This window comes from Microtus pennsylvanicus, chromosome 2, assembly GCF_037038515.1.
Source record: "Microtus pennsylvanicus isolate mMicPen1 chromosome 2, mMicPen1.hap1, whole genome shotgun sequence".
NCBI lineage: Eukaryota > Metazoa > Chordata > Mammalia > Rodentia > Cricetidae > Microtus > Microtus pennsylvanicus.
Genome location: NC_134580.1, coordinates 8,822,842 through 8,838,096, shown reverse-complemented (window position 1 = coordinate 8,838,096; position 15,255 = coordinate 8,822,842). Strand labels below are relative to the sequence as shown.

The window sequence follows — 15,255 nt, the reverse complement described above, 5'->3', positions numbered from 1 at the left end:
TCTCTCGCTCTCTCTCTCTCTCTCTCTCTCTCACACACACACACACACACACACACACACACACGTGCACACAAAAGAAATCAAAGCTTCAGTTCCATGCAAGCTAACTGTGAGGGCGGCTAGACTGGGTGGCTCACAGATACTATCTTTTCGCTTTGGGGAGGTGGTCTCAAAGCCAAACCTGCACATTAAAGATTAAAGCCAAAAGTAGTTGTGCCCTGAAGATTTTGAGGGAGGATTCCCATTTTACAGTCACATAGGCTGAGGGCACAGAATGGTTCCATAATTTGCCTACAGTCACCCAGCTAATGGACTGCTGACTTGACTGCTTTTGACTGTTCCAATTGCTACCACCAACTCTCCCTCTCATCTTAAGCCTTCTTCATCCAAGAGCTTTCTGTGATCTTGCCTCTGGAGCTTGGATCAAGTCCTAACCCTGGGACATAAAGGTTCTCAGCAAGACCCTGCTGCAGTGTAGCAGACAAAAGCCCATCAACCCAGGGCTCAAACACAGGACCCGTCACCAACTGCCCAGGCCCAGTCAGAGTCACTCCTGCCCTGTGTAAAATGGGATTGGAAAGACTGAGCTGCCTTCCCATGTATTCATCACATAGTTAATGGTGTTCTGTGTGCCAGATCCCCCACAGGCCCTGGGACAGGGCAGTAACTTGTTCTGGGGAGCCCATACACCACAGGGTTAGTAGGTCTGAGAGTAAACAGATAAATAAAAAGGTATCAAAGGGTACTGGAGAGATGGCTCAGTGGCTAAGACCACTGGCTGCTCTTCCTAGAGGACCCAGGTTCAATTCTAAGCACGCACATGGCAGCTCACAACTTTCTGTAACTCCAGTTACAGGAGACACCCTAACGTGGACATACATGTGGGCAAAATACTAATGGACATAAAATAAGAATAAATAAATCATTTTTTAAGAAAAAAAAAAGGTATCAAAGCTGGGCAGCACACACCCATGACCCCAGTACTAAGGAGATGATGGCAGGGGGATTTGGAGTTCAAGGTCATCCTCACCTTCATGGTAAACCTGAGCTACACAAGACCCTGCCACAGTCAGTGTCTCAGGCTAGAGAGACAACTCACAGGGAGACATTTGCCTCCAAGCAGGAAGACCTAAGTTCAACCCCCAGGACATACATTTCTTTAAAATTTCAGATTAAAAGGTGCTTAATTGCAATCTCACTGCTATTGAAGTAAAGATAGATGGAGCCTGGACTTCACGGGACAGCCAGTTTAGCCTACATGGTGAGTTCTAGGCCAGTGAGAGACCACGTCTTGAAAGAAAAAGGAAGGAAAGAAGGAAGGAAGGAAGGAAGGAAGGAAGGAAGGAAGGAAGGAAGGAAGGAAGGAAGAAAGAAAGGAAGGAAGGAAGAAAGAAAGGAAGGAAGGAAGAGAGGGAGGGGGAGGGAAGGAGGGGGGAGGGAAGGAGGGGGGAGGGGGGAGGGAGGGAGAAATTGAACAGTGTCTGAGAAATGACAACCAAGGATATCCTCTGTTCTCCACACATATGCCCACACCAGAACACACGTGTGTGCAGTGCGCATGCACACACACACACACACACGAACAGGCACATTCACACACACACACACAAAAAGACAAATTAATAGGCACTAGAGGGATGAGTCCGCAGTTGGGTACCAGCTGCCCTTCCAGAGAAGCAGGGATTAATTCTCAGCACCACCAATTATCGATGGTGGCTCACAACCATCTATAATTCCAGTTCCAAGTGATTCAACACCCCCTTCTGGCCTCCTCAGGCATCAGGCACACATATGGTACACATACATACACGCAGACATACACATGTAATAAGGACTTTAAAAAATAAAAAAGCACCACAGGAGGCAGAGGCAGGCGGATCTCTGTGAGTTCAAGGCCAGCCTGGTCTACAAGAGCTAGTTCCAGGACAGGCTCCAAAGCTACAGAGAAACCCTGTCTCGAAAAAAAAAAGAAAGAAAGAAAGACAAATAAAAAAGCACTATTAGTTGTGATCAAAGCCATGAGTAGAAAGAGAGTGAGGAGGTTCAGAGAGACAAACCAGGCTGTAGGGAGACCTTTCCCATAGAAGTGACAACTGGAATAGCCAGCCAGGAAGCAGCAATGACAAAAGGACCAGCCATTAAAGTCCAGGAATGAGATGAGACTCAGAACCCAGAGACATGGGGACAGTAGGTGCTCAACACCCAGGAGCTAGGTCACCGGCCCCATCAGTTGGGAATGTCTTCCTTGTACCCTAGTTCATTTAAAGTTCTCCACATTGCACTATCCTGGCTCCTGTTTTACAGGCAAGAAAACTGCAGCTCCCAAAATTCTACAGAGGGGGACCACGTGAGCCTGACTGTCCCCAGCTCTGGGCTCCTGCAGGCCCCCCTGCCCACCTCACATCTGCTGAACCCTGTCTGGTATTGTGCCCAGCTAAAGTCGAGGGGTGCTTTGACCTCTTAAAACCAGCTAAGGTCACCCACAATAGTCCTCTGTCCCCTCCCCCAGGCAATGCAAAGAAGTCTGAAAGGGTGAGAGGTAAGGGGCAAGGGACTCTTCACTGTCGAGGTCACCCTTCTAGACCAGAGCCTGAACCAAGATCCTTGTTCCTTGAAGACAGTCATCTTGCCTGTTCCTCAAGTATGTCCAGTGTCGCCTTTAGTACCCCCTCGCAGTCCCTTACCTTAGTACCCCTGTGGTGCCACAAAAGTAGACAGGATAGACATTCCTTAAGTGAGTTAGGTGGGCAGTGCCCCAGGCCATGACTGGTTTAGAAGTCTAAGAACACAGAACCCCAAGAAGGAAGGCAGAAAACAGGGATTTGGGCAATAGCTGGGACCCCTTGGGGACAGTGCACATGAAGCAGGCAGCAGAAGACCCGATTGCAGAGCCTACAAACACACAGAGTTCCATGCTGATTGGCCACCAAGAAACCTTGCTCCCATTCCTAGAGAACTGGGGAAAAGGACACAAGGAGGCAGATCTCTAGGGACAAGACCACTGGCCTCCTACGAATAGCAGGAAATCACATTGAAGTCACCTTTAAGAGGACAGTAATGGTGTCACCTGCTGTGAGTCAGCTATGACCCAGAAACATGCTAGGTATCCATGTCGTGTCCCAAACACAGCCACCCTGGGAGACAGAAACCTCTTTCCCATTGTACAGAGCAGGAAACCAAGGCACAGGGTCACAGGACTCAAACCCAGAAGTTCAGCATTTTTCTCAACTACTTCCTGTTATTATTTCAAGAAAATGTTGCTTCCAGGGAATTCCAGGGAGTAGGAGAGACAAAGGCAGATTCCTCAGGGAAAGAGGGTGCTGGAAAACTGGGTGTTCAGCAGCCAGGGGCCTGGACTTCTCGGGTGATCTCAGACAACGAACTGCCTCAGCTCGGACCTCAAAGGCAGAAATAATGCCAGATGCCCAGAGCACTGCACTGGGTTGGCGGGTCTCCAGTATGCACAGGAACAGAAAATGAACATGTGTCAAGATGGGGACCTGGAAGAGAAAAGGCCCTGAGGGGAGAGGGTTAAGAGAGTCCCAGACAGACCATGGTCCCCTCAGAAAACAAAAGAAAGCTTTGAAAGGGCAGTAGAAGGGACAAGAAGCTCAGGCCTACCCACGGGAAAGCACCCCCCCCAAAAAAACATCCACTTCACCCCATAACAACAACGTTGAGTTCCCTGAAGCCTCCTCCCTGCTACCCTCCACCACACCTTCCCTCTGCGGAAGCCCCTTCTGGGACCTGCACATCTCAGTAGCCTCAGCCCTCCACGTGGAGACCACCACACCTTAGAGACAGCATCTCTCTCTGCTTAGCAACCACCAACACTGAGCCCAGCCAACCAGCCTCCTCACTGTCTCCTCCTCTCTCCATGGAGACCACAATGCCACAGCAACTGCCATCACTCAGCGCCCGCCCGCTTGCCTGGACAACAGCTCCCTCCACGTGGCCACCACCAACACAGTCTTGCTGACAGTGACAGCCTCTCCTCTCTGGGGCAGCCACCAACCATAGCTCAACTGGAACAGTGCAGGCTGCCTGCCTGCCTGCAGGCTCCTGGAGTCGGGCTGCTCTCCCTGCCACCTCTAAAATTCAATGACGAGGGGGATCAGACCCCACATACATACAGGAAGCATCTTCTGCAGTCAGCTCTCACCTAGACCCTCCGTAAGCCTGCTCTTTGGTAAAAAGCCCCCATTGGAGGGAAACGGGGCTGTGTTCTCCCAGGCTGGCCCCCCACTCCTAGCAAATGTAGACATCCCCTGTACAGGCCAGGGAGTGTCAGCCTCTAAGCTAGGCAAAGAGGATGGAAGCGGGGGTTTCCTTCTCACCCACAGTGAAGGACTGTCCCAGCCCCCAACAGCCTGCCACTTTGCCAGGAGCCTCTGAGGCCTTAGGGAAAGGGAGCCAGGAAGAGGCAAGGTTGGGGTGCCCATGGCTGGGGGCAGGGCCTGGGACTGGCAGGAAGGGACCTCAGCAGGCTGAAGCTGGGCTACATCACAGGTTTGCAAGGCCAGGTCATGTGAGCTGTGCTCACAAACAGCCACACACTCACAGTCATAAGGACCCTGTCCTTACCAGATGTCTGCCGGCAAAGGGGGCCCCTGCAGCCAGTGAGGCTTTGTCCCTGACCCGGGTCTCAAGGAGGTCCCCTAGGCAGCCCCAGCAGCAGCGGTGGCAATAGGGTCTTGGGTCCTGGCCCAGTGCAGCAGCAGCTCCTCAGTCCTCGGCTCTGCCAGGAGGCGAGGGGGAGAGAAGGAGGGAGGAGAGGAGGAAGAGAGGGAGGGGACAGCAGGAGGAGGGAGGAGGGAAAATGCTGAAGTCTTGAAGGGTACACTCACTTCTTTCTTAGGTTTCCCATGGCAACAGCATATACCACAAATGATATCAGTGTGAGAGAGAAGAGGCCGAGGGAAGGGAGGGGTGGAGGGAAAGGGAGAGAGATGGAGACAGATCTAGAGACAGATCTGGAGGAAGGTGGCGGCTGAGACGCGGGGAGAGACAGAGATAGAGAGATGCGGAGAGAGACAGATGAGGAGAGAGATGGAGAGAGGCGGGGAGGGAAAGGGACTGGGGAGGATGGGGAGAGGAGAAAGAGATGAAGAGATATGAGGAGAGATGGGTGAGATAGTAAGATAAAGAGAGAAGTCAGAGATGAGAAAGATGAAGGGATGAAGACAAGAGACATATGGGAAGAGATGGCAAGAGACAGAGATAGAGGCATGGGGAGAGAGATGGAGAGATACTGAGAGATCACACGGAAGACAGGAAAGGGGGCGAGAGCAGGGACAAGAGATGGGGGATTAAAGCTGGATCATATGGCAAACTGGTTAGAGACAGAAGTAGAAAGAGTGCCAGTGGAGGGGGGAAGCACCGGAGGGGAAGGGCCTCGAAACACAGAAGGCGGCTGGGGACTCCCCAAGGCATACCACGGGGTTCAGGAATGCAGCCAGAGTCCAGGAGCCCCCAGACATTTCCGAAGCCCCGTGGCAGAAGAGTGATCAACAGATGGGAAGATTTTCTGAGAACAGAGGGTCTCCAACTCTGCTGCTCAATTCCTGACTCCCGATAGGCACCCGAGTCTGAATGGACCTCTCAAATCCCCTCATCCACAGTTGCGGCCGCACACTGGACATACTCACCTAATGCCCACTGCCCACACATCCAGCCTTCACCTCATCTCAGTGCCCACCTGTGTCTCCTTCCTGTCAGCCATCCAAATCACCAGCAATGCCTAGCTCCTCTCATGGACTGCAGCCAGTAAGGACAAGCCCCCTGACCCTGCATGCCCCCTCTCATTCAGAACTTCACATGACTGACACACACCCTTTGCCCAGTCCTGCCCTGCCAGCCTCTCACCACAGGCTGACATACCTGTCTGCCCTTCACCTGCGCAGACATACTTGGGACAGGGATGACAGAGGCCAAGCTCAGTCTCCGAATGTATACACACGTGCTGTGCACACACACGGGCCCCTCGCCTGTCTGGTCCTACATCCTCCATCAGCCCAGATGGCACTCCCAGACCTCCCCCGCAGGCAGGGGCTCACACCTCACCCCCTCGCCAGTGCCATTCACAAACATATGTAGACCCACCCAGCACTGGCAGCCAGTGCACCCAGAACATAAACACTGAGGCCCTGCCTGCCTGGGTTCCTTCACCCCCACCCAGAGTCAGGGAGGGTGAGCAAGACTGGGGGTTTACAGAATGGCTCCCAGTCCTAGCGGAGAGCCCACTGAGACCCTTGGCTAGCAGGGCTGCATCCCATGGAACACACTCTAGACACACACCCACACAGTGCACCCAGACAGAACCAACACGCCCACAGAGCCTGGACTGGGGGGGAGGGGGCTATATAGGCACAAGTCCTAACACACAGCCCCACAGCTGTGTCAACACTCCCGGGAACACTGCAGAGACACACATCAGCACACCAACAGACACACACACTAGCCCCCTACTGTGGACTGCTCGCACATTCAAACTTGCCAAAGGCACCCAGACAAACACGCCCCCGTACACAGAACACCCTACAGAGTTTCACACGCCAACACATACATGTCCACAAGCCTGCCTACACAGGGAACCCCTCCCAGGCGCGGGGACCAAAGCACTCCTGCCACCCAACCCCAGGACTCACGACCATGCCTGCACTCTCTGCAGTGCTCCCAGGATATGCGCATTGGATCCCAGTCTGACTAGGGCACGCTCCTGCCCCACCACCTTGCGGGCCTCACTGTGTCCCCACCCCCACTCCGACCCGCCCCCGCCGGCTGCTATCCATCCTGCGCACCGAACCGAGCCCAGAGCCCGTGAAATTGGCTGCGAGAGCGTCAGCGGCTGTGGCTGCAAATTCTAAGCACAGGGAAGTAAGGCGGAAAGCGGCGGCCGAGTCGGGGGCGGGCGACGCCAGGCGGGGACGAGAACGGCAGGATGTGTCTGGGGCGGCGTCGACCCGTGGGACCAGCCCGGGCCCACCGAATACGTGCCTCCTCTGGGATGCCTTCCTGGCTCAGCACCCTCCGATGCGCAGCCTCAGGCCCAGCTCCGTGGAGGAACTGGTACTCTGTCCAAGGTGCTGGGCAGTTCCTCTCCAGCTCTTTGCCTCTGAGACCTAGCCTTACCAGCTGTGCTCACCTCAAATCGGGACTGCAGACTGTCTCCTCTTGATCATTTGTGCCAAGGAGTGCTACCAAGTGGCATCTAGGGGCTGTGTAAGGGGCTCTCAGAATCCATGCAGGATAGCAACCAAAGCACGCTAAAGATCGCCGGTCCATATCCACCTGCGTCACACGTGGCAGGGTTCTGCTCTTAGTTCAGGTCCCTCAGGAAGACCAGGATAGCCTTTCTGCCTCCTCATAGTGTGGGAAGAGTCTCAGAAACCCGAAGGAATATGTAACATACCCCCCATTCACTTCACTGTCATCCAACCACAAACATGAATGAGTTGATCATCAAGGAAAGTGTTGAAGTGAGGTTCCTGAACCCTCACCTTACCCCATGTGAACTGAACTCACACCAAGCATTCAAAACTTGCATTTTAACAGGCCCGAGAGATCTGCATGCTCCAAACCACATGGACTATGCATGATTCCCGGTTTCTCCACCCGGCACCCACAGGCCTGTGCGGCAAACCACAAGTCTAGGCTTGCCTTCTCAAAATCCGCTCCCGGCTTCCCTGCCTCTACGGCCCTGGCCTACACTGCTCTCTCCACCTGGCCGAGCCCCCAGCTTCCACCACCAGACGTCGGCAGCCAAAATTAAACAAGCAAAAGAGTCTCTCATGCCTCTCTGGCATAGAGCAGGTGCTGGCTCAAGGGAGTTCCATGTTGCCCAGAACAGAAGGCAACCCAGCCTCCCCCAGCCAGCCAGGGACTGCACAACACCTGCCCCCAGCCTGCAGCTCCAGCCCTTCCTGGTCAGAAGACTCACTAATGAAAACTGTCTGTCAAGCAAGACCTACTGTGTGCCAGAGGCTTAGACCTCGTCCCCAGAGGCGCTTGTCTGAGCCCTGGGGCCTGCTGCTCTCCCTGGGTGAACAGTGCACAGATGTGTGCACTGTCTGAATGAGAACAACATCAACCATCCTCAGAGAGATGAAAGCAATGTGAGTTTGATGAGTGTTTTCTGAGAACCTACGGAGTTTGGCAGGCAGTGGGAGACAGACAGCAAGTAAGCAAGCCTGTGAAATCCCTGCCGGGTGGTGAAAAGGGCAGAGAGGACAGGCAAATGGGCCCCGCATCTGTGTCTCCAAGACCCCACGAAGACTGTAGTGGGAAAGAGACAACAGTCAAGAGGGAAACTGAGTCAAGTCTGAGTCTTGGAGCTGGCTTAGAACAGACAGACCAGCAACCCTTGGGAGTCACTTCCCACATACCCTAGAGAGAGGGGGTGACAGGGAGGATGTGCCTTACCCTCTCCCAGCTCACGACATAACCCTGAGGGGTAGAACGTAACTCCCAGACCCTTCTCCACTTCCTGAACTGGTTCCTGCGCAGTTCAGGGGATGAGAAGTACAGGCTGGAAAGGGTAGGATGTACACACACACACACACACACACACACCACCAAGTACCCACTAACACAATGCTGGAGACATCGTAGAAGGCCAGAATCAAAGAACAGCCTTCAGGAATGTCACAGGCCTGGGGTGGAGATAGAGAAAGAAATGTTGAAAGAGTTAAGACCTGGGGGCTGGCCCCACTGTCCCTACAACCATCACACAAGGTCCCTCCACCTACTGCTTCCCATACGGCCAGATCCCGGTGCCCATTTACAACTGAATGCCACAAGGCCCAGAGAGGGCGCTAGTAACAGGCCAAGATGAAAGGACCCAGGCCCACTTGGCAAAGGTGTTTAGCAATGAATAGAACCTGGTTTCAGAGTCTACCTGTAAAGTTCCAGTCTGGATTCCACTGCTTTGTGGCCCTGAGCTGGTCTGCAATCTCCCTGTGTCCTGTCTGTGAAATGAGGAATAACAGTTGCTCTTACTACACAAGGATTCTGTGGGATGAAGCAAGAGCCATAGATTATATCTACGAGTTATAGATTGTATCTCAAACCAGGGCCTAGGCAGGGGCTGGAAAGACCTTCACTGATAGACTTCTCTGAATTACCACTGTGTTGGTCAATGCTCTCTGAAGCCAACCCCTTCCTCTGGCCTGCCTAGGTGGCTCTCCAGTCCTCAGGGCCCCTCGAGGGCTTCCCCAGGAACTGTGTGCAGGGCTGGGCTGAAGGAAAGGGAGCTCTGTTATCCCAAGCCCAGACATGATGCCCAGGAATGGTGTCAGAGCCTCTGCCCTGGGTGTTCATTGAGCCAGGAGGAGGTTAATTTGATCAGGGATCAGCTGGGACAGCTGGAGGCAGACAACTGTGTTAGCCTTCTTAACTGTTCTCACCCAAGCAGCCTGATGGGTACGGAGTGTCAAACTTAGAAGCAGTGGACTTGGCTAGCACAGCGCAGGGGGAAGGGAGAGGTTTGGGGCAAGGGAAGGACCTGGACTCTAGAATCTTAGCAGAGGAAAGTGATGTGCAGGACCTGACCTCACTTGTCAAATCCTAAGGTTAAGCAGTCAGTCCTTCCTACTTACAGAATGCCACACAACCAGGCAGAGGTGGTCCTAGCACTCCAATCTGCTTCCAGAACAGTACTGGGGTGACAAGGAGGCCATGTGGAGGAGAAAGCATAGGGTATCAAAGACCCTAGGCCCTCCCCACCAGAGAAGGATCATCAGCTGGGTGTGCCTGTCTTTATGCAAATCTGTGAAAGCCACAGGCAAGCTCCACTATAGCCAGTAACCTTTCAACCTTTCACCCTGACTCACCTCACCCCCTGTGGCACAAAAGGTCCCCTTCCCTGCTGATCTGATGTGTCCCTGCAGCCACCCTGCGGAGGAAAGAATTCATTGACCTCAGTTTGCCTAAGCGCAGCCCTGTGACCAGCAGCCAGTAGTCCACCCACCTATGGGAAGGTAGCAAGGACCCTGGGAAAGAAAAGAATAAAATTCTTTGCAAAGTTCAAGCAGGAGTTGCCGGAGGTGGGTGGTGTGGGGGGAGAAGGAGGGCTAGTCTAGGAAATGGAAGATAGAGTTGGCGTGGTTGAGCTCCACCCCACTGCCAGGCACCAAAGGGCCCACTGTAGTTCCTGTGACCCTATCCTTCACCTCCAGCCTCCTCCACAAGTGACAGGTGAAAGACCTGACAGGGAAGTGGGGAGAGACTGCCCAAATCCCAAAAGTCAGAAACTGGCCAACTGATAGAACCCAAGGCCCCAGGCACCTTCAACATATGCCCATGCACCTACATGGACAAATACAAACATAGGTGCCCACAGTGCCTGAGCTTCTGGGACAAGGCCAACACAGACCTGAGAGGCTCAGAGGATAGCAAGTGGCATGGAGATCCTCCTGCCTCTGCCTCCCGAGAGCTGGGAGGGGTCTTAAGAAAAGGAGGACCACCGGGAAATGGGGGCTCCTTGAGAAAGACTGCTTCCTCTGAGGCTCCATCCCCTTCCTTTCTTATTCCCCCTCCCAGGGGACAGGACTACACTCAGCCCCACATACACAGTGATATCAAATGCCCAGGCCCATGAGGGTAGCCCTCACACTGCTGTCCCAGTGACGTCACCAACAGCCAGAAGCTGATGTCATAGCCCAAGGTTCTCACTGACATCACACACACTTCTTTCTCCCCAGTGTCTTCCTACTCTTCTTTTCCTGCTGAAGGGATATTGGTCCAGAGGTCCCCCTATTCACCATGTATCACAGTAGTGCCCATAGGTAGCTGAGACCGTGTGTTCCCCCAGTGTGCTTTCACCCACATACCAGACAACATGTACAGGCATGTGCAAGCCCACATGCCCTGCTGTTGATCTAGACATGCCATGTCCCACAGGTGTCCATAGGCTACAGAAACAGCATGAGCCAAGCAACACATACACATGCAAACATGCCCAGCCCCCACGGTGCAGCTCCTGGTGTTGAGATGCCCCTCCTCCCTCACTGAAGCCAACAGCCAGGGCTGCAGCTTCCACCACATTCCTCCAGGTACCGCCAGCAGCTGCTCCTTCCCCCCAGCTTCTCCTCCCACAGCCTGGCCTGCTGACAGTGACATCCGCAGCCGGACACAAGAGCACGCATGCACACAAACATGCATGAGCATTCAAACACCCAAACACACACACACACACATACACACACACACACACAATCAGTTCAACACCTGTATCTCTCAACAACTCAACAAGGGATCAGTGCCTCTGCAGCAACTGCAAGGCAGGAAGAGTCCAGAGCCCTGGAAAGTGCCCTTAGTACCACATATCTCCAAAACTGACTGAGATTCCCAGCAATGTTCCCGGCTCATTCTCCTTGGTCATGCCTGACACACCGAGGCCTGGCAGCCTACATCCTCCATACAGTCTCCCCAAGTGCGCAGATTCACACACAGGGAGACATGCAGACACACACACATCCCAGTTCTCCAAACATTCGGAGGAGGCCCTGCTGGGCCACAGACTGTGTGTGTGTGTGTGTGTGTGTGTGTGTGTGTGTGTGTGGTGGGGGGTCTATCCTGAGTCAATACACACCCCTTCCCACGTGCATATACCACCCCACCAGCCAACACACCCACCCTCTGCCCCCTCCTAGCCAGTTGCAGTCTGAACATACACACACACAAACACGCGAACACACACACACACACACACACACACACACACACATCATCCGGCAGTGGCGGAGCCCAGTCAGAGCTGCAGTATGTCGGTTTATGCTGGTGCCTCCAGGCTTGTCCCACACCAGCCCTTCTGAGGAAAAAATCCAGCCCCCTGCAAGGGTCCCCCCACGTACCTAACTCTGGTCCACCTACTAAATTCATAGTGCTCCCAAGGGGAAGGGGGACAAGCCGCACCCAGGCCCCCTCACCCTGAGCCAGCCACCTAGCCACCCCGTCAACCCCCCTTACCAGTGAGAAAATGAATTCCTTGACCCGCCAGGACTCAGTGAAAGGGAGATCAGAGCCTCTGATTTGCCAAAATGGGGGCCAGAGAGGTGCGGTGTGGCACTGGCTAGCAAAACCATCTTCCATCAAGCTTCTGCACCACCACTCCGAAAATGCTCACCTCGACGCTGGTCCTCCCTGCCCTCTCACCACGCCTCCGCCCAGCCTCACCCCCACCACCTCATGCAGGGTGGTCCCCTGGGGGTCTCACAGGGATCCCCAGACCAGGAGGAACCCGGAGTGACTCTCCCTGGCTCATCCTCCCCTCCCGAGTCCCTTTTCAAGCCCCACCCCCGCTGGCGGCCAGGGCACTCTCAGCTCAGCCCGAATTCCCGGGGTCTCCGCCAGCCTTGGGCAGCTCTCGGATCTAGAGGAATTCACTCACCTCCAGTCCCGGCTGGGATCCGAGCAGGATGCCACCGCCTCCGGGCAGCGGCTGCTGCGGGGCCTGCGCCGGAGAGCGAGCGTGAGCGCGGGTGCGAGTGTGCGCAGCGGCCGGCCGTGGCTCTGTGCGTGTCGTGTGTCTGTGGCGTGGCCCGGGCGTGTGTGTCTGTGAACGTGCGTGTGCGCGCAGACACTGCCACCCCCGCCTCCCGCCGCGCAGGGCTGCCGCCCGCAGAGGGCCCGGACACGGGGCGGGGTGCCTCAGGGGCTGGAGATCACTGTGTCTGTCTGTCGGTCCGGCCCTTCAGCCGGCTCCCCGGCTCCCTTCACAGGCCTTTCCGCTGCAGACCCTCCAGCCCCTCCGCCGGCTGCTTCCACGGCCACAAGCGCGCTCCCAGACACACGCCACCGGGCGGGGGCCGCGCTGGGCTCCGGCGCTGCTGCAGCTGTGGCGCCCTGTGAGGCGGCGGCACCGCGGACCGCCAAGCCCCGGGCACCCGCCGAGCGCGCCCCCCGGCCCCGCCCCGCCCCGGCACCTCGCACCCGGCTGTGTCTCGGTCCACCCCACCACCGCCTCCGCCAGCTCATTCAACAGCTGGAGGCAAAGTTGCCCCGGGTGCAGCGCCCGTTAGAGGACAATCCCATCCTTGACCCACCTCCCCCAGGTGCACCCCTTTCTGCCTGCGCCCTGATCTGGGGTCTCGTGCGTAACTGCTGGCGAGCCCTGCGGTGGGGCTTCTGCGTTCCCATTTTGCAGGCCGGACAGCAGAGTGCTTGCCCCAAGGTAACCCAGCGAGTTCGCAAAGTCTCCAATTCTCTCTGCCTCCAACCAGGGCACTGACTGTCTCTCTCTCTCTCTCTCTCTCTGTGTGTGTGTGTGTGTGTGCCTTACCCCATATTCCCTGGAGGATACTGAACTCTGCGGCTACCCTAAGAAACTTCTTAAAGCCTTCCTGGCCCCATTTCAAGCTGTGCTTCCTACGCACACACACAAACACACACACACACACACACACACACACACACCACCTGCAAAGGGTCTCCCTGCAAGGCTGAGGGGGGTGGGGCTCTGCGCCCAGAACTGGGTACATGAGTAGCTGATGGGGAGTCTGGGCTGGTGTCAGGAGCCTCCTCCAGCCGCTGTGACCGGCAAACCCAGACAGTTGAGTTCTACCGCCGCCGCCAGGCTTTGTGCTTCGCAATCACTTTTCCGGCCGCATTTCCCAGTGCCTGTCCTCAGGTGGTGCACAGCGGCTCATCTTGGCGGCTGGAACTCCTAACAAGGGCATCTCATGCAGGCCTGGGCTGAGTCTGAGTGGTTGAATGGAGATTGATGGATAGGAGTTGCTCAGCTGAAGAAATGGAGAAGGGTATCCCAGGCTGCGGGAACAGCACGTGCAAACGTCGCAGAGGCGGAAAGCATTCTGGAGTATTAAGTACGCAGGGACCCACGGAGTTGGGTATTACTAGAGCAGAAAAAATTGCTTCTCAGAAACACCTCCCTCTTGCCATCTGAGGACAGGAAAGCGGCTCAGGATAGGATAGGACCAGAAAGGGAGGCAAGCGCTGAGATACAGGCCACCTGTTTATTATGGTACAGAGAAACTGTTGGATGTCTCACCTCTGGGTCTCCAAATCTGTATCTTTGGTTGACAGGCACACTCCTACCCACCTATCCTCAGGTCCCTCCTTGCATACCAAGGAAGTCATTATGCTGCCTCCACCCTCTAACCAAATCCCTTCCCCGAAGAGGGAGCTGAAGAGCTCAGTCAGGGTCCCCCACCACCGGGGGACTGGGCGCCAAGCTGAGTCCAGCTCCAGTAGAGCGGTCCCCGACGCCAGCCCGGCTTCTGGCAGAGACAGCTGCCCCTGCGCCCTCTGGCGGATCTCACGCGCAACTGCCGAGAACACGTGTGCTCTGGGGTGGGCCCTGGGAGAGGCCTACTAAATCCGCTCTGGCCCAAGAGACTGAGCAATGCACCAGGGAGCACCAGGCATCGAACGGCAAAGTAACATTTCTGGTTCCATCTGTTTGAATTTCCCAGAGTGAGAGCCACCCCTCCCCCGCCGCCTCAGTTTCCTCCTGTAGGAAACGGATAAGTCCTGGCCAGTCCTGAAGGCAATGCGTCCTTAACTTGGACACTCCCTTCTTTCCTGAGGCTGCAGAACCGGCTAGACTCACTCAGCGGTAGTTTTGAGCTTTTATTATTCCCATATTCCCCTTGAAGACCGCCCGCTGCAGAGCAGAGAAATGGTGGCTGGTTTCCCTCGCTGAGCTCAGGTGCTGCCCCACACAGCAGATGATGGTGTTGGCCTGGACTGGGGGGGTCCCTGAAGACCACACCAGCTGGCCCCTTGACTGGGCTTTCTCTACACCAGCACTGTTCCACTCTACCTTTCTGCCATCGTGGGAATGATTTAAGGAGCCGCTAACCTCATGTGGCTATTGTGTGGTTAAAACCAGGCCTTCTACAAGTGCAGACTTAACTGTTTTATTTTGATTGATCTAGGCTTAAACGGCCACGTGTGGCTTGTGGCTACCATGTTAGTGAAGATCTGGGTACACAGCAACCTCCTAGCTCAGTGCGTGTGTGCACACTAGGATCCTGAATACTGGGACATGGGGATGGGGTGAGGCAAAGGTGGACCTCAGCATGTCCCGGTCTAGGCCAGGCCTTTCCATTCTACACCTGGTCTCCTGTAACGGCCCCTTCTCCTATCTGTTTACACCCTCCAGAGGTGGCCCGGAGCCCAGGCAGGTGTGGGACTGACTTCTCACAGCAAGGTCAGGAGGTGGCATCAGCTGCCTAGGTGCTCCATAAGATCCATTAGCAATTTCTTTAGTGGTTGTTGGGGGCAGGCCCAGCC

At 55.3% G+C, this 15,255-nt stretch overlaps 1 protein-coding gene across 6 annotated transcripts in view; it reads right to left on the bottom strand.

Annotated features, from left to right (window-relative positions):
• The window catches only part of Elfn2 (extracellular leucine rich repeat and fibronectin type III domain containing 2), a 50,607-nt gene extending 37,683 nt beyond the window's left edge, over positions 1-12,924 (bottom strand). For 2 of the 6 annotated variants that reach the window (XM_075959947.1, XM_075959950.1), the window contains exon 1: positions 12,389-12,924. The gene's annotated coding sequence lies outside the window, so the exon portion shown is untranslated. Of the gene's footprint in view, positions 1-4,584; positions 4,751-11,967; positions 12,162-12,388 lie in introns of those variants that run through there. The other 4 variants (XM_075959948.1, XM_075959952.1, XM_075959951.1 and 1 more) reach the window with 3 other exon arrangements.
• Between the last annotated feature and the right edge of the window lie 2,331 nt (positions 12,925-15,255).